Below are 1672 nucleotides of genomic sequence, written 5' to 3'. Positions count from 1 at the left end.
TCATACGAGCTGTGTTAAAAGGAAACGGAAATTGACGCGAATTGTGCGCTGTCCACAGGTAAACATATCCGTCTGTGTGTAAGTGCTGGATTGGCTGCTTGTGCTTGGCCAACTATAAATGCCACTTGATTTCAATATTTCAATCAGCGATGCGCACAGTTAGTTAAGCTTTTTGCATACATTATGCAATTTGAGCGGCCACAAATGATGCAACGGCTGGTGTGGCAGGAGCAACAATAACATCATTAGATGCAACCGCGACAGCTCATCGAATTCGGTCCGCAATCCCGCCAATGGCGACATTAAATCATCGATCCAACAAGTACCTGTTAAGGGCTTTTGCCGCATTTCGCGGACCCGGCTTCGTTCCGATTTTCAGTTGGCCAAATGCCCGACACTCTGCAATACCGTTTATATTTGTACACCCTAAGAAAACGGCAGGGCATTCCTTTTTTTAGTAGCAATCTTCATGCAATTCGCATGATAGCAACGAATACTTTCTTACATTGTCGTTAAAATTAAGACCTTATTAAGATAAACAAATTTAGTTTAAAGTGTATAATTTCTTTTTTTCTTAGCTCTCCAGTTGTTGCTTAAACTTTTTTCTTGTGCATATTGTGAATGCGCGCATTTCGAGCACGTGATTGAGATTTTTACATTTAAAACGTGACTGAAATATTTTGCAGTTTCGTCACTTCGATGCCTACCACAGAAGGATACATTTTCGCCATTTACCATTCCGCCTACTCGCACGCCACTCGTTCTCCATTATCCTTTCTCCATTTCCTGCCTCGTATTCGGCATGCAATGAAATGTATTCAATACTCCGTCAATGAAGTTCCAAGGACCATTCGCCTGCGGCTGCCTTTTATTATTATTATTTTCATGTGCTGCTCTTCCATTTGTCCTGTCCGACACACTCTTTGCCGTCCAGCGATGTCCTTTCTGCTTTTGTCCCTCCGGACCGCTGCTCCTCGACCTTTTCAATCAACGGCAAATGGCCAAGTGTTAACTAGATTTAAATAATGCATTAGTCGTCGCCCTCGTTTCCGTCCTCAGCTCGAGGATTTGATCATTTGAAAAATGTCCATGTCACACGGAATGTAAGAGAAAACTTCAAAGTTCTGGGTGCCATCATTTTAATATTAAAATTATCTTAAAAAGAAAAGGACCTACTATCTTTATTTAATATTATCTTTATTAAATATAATTTATATAGAAAATTAATTAACGAAAATGAATGCCTATCAGTTTTTTAGCTTGGGAAAAATTGGCAATAGTAAATTTCGGTTTTCTGATTAGCCAAGCCATTTGGGACTTCGACGGGAACTTTTGCGGCAAATGAAAACTGCCACAAATTCAGAGTTGTCGTTGGCCAACATCTTCCCAAAGAGAAGAAACAGCCCAACGACAGTTGCCAGGCTGTAAATAAAATTTAATGAAATGATACGATAAAGTTGGGAGTGTGTGATTTACACGCAGTAAGCCTCCATTGCATATACATACACTGGTCGATCAATTAAATAATAGAATGTTTTAAAACTTTATAAACTATTATTAGCTTGTCTGAAGGTGGTCAATATATTTATGTATTAAAAATCTAGAAATTCACCATACAAATACATATGTAAGTTTTTTGGATTCCTTTTTTTTAAGTGTACGACTTGTTAGG

This window comes from Drosophila ananassae, chromosome 2L (assembly GCF_017639315.1).
Source record: "Drosophila ananassae strain 14024-0371.13 chromosome 2L, ASM1763931v2, whole genome shotgun sequence".
Lineage (NCBI taxonomy): Eukaryota > Metazoa > Arthropoda > Insecta > Diptera > Drosophilidae > Drosophila > Drosophila ananassae.
Note: the sequence above shows the minus strand (reverse complement) of the source record.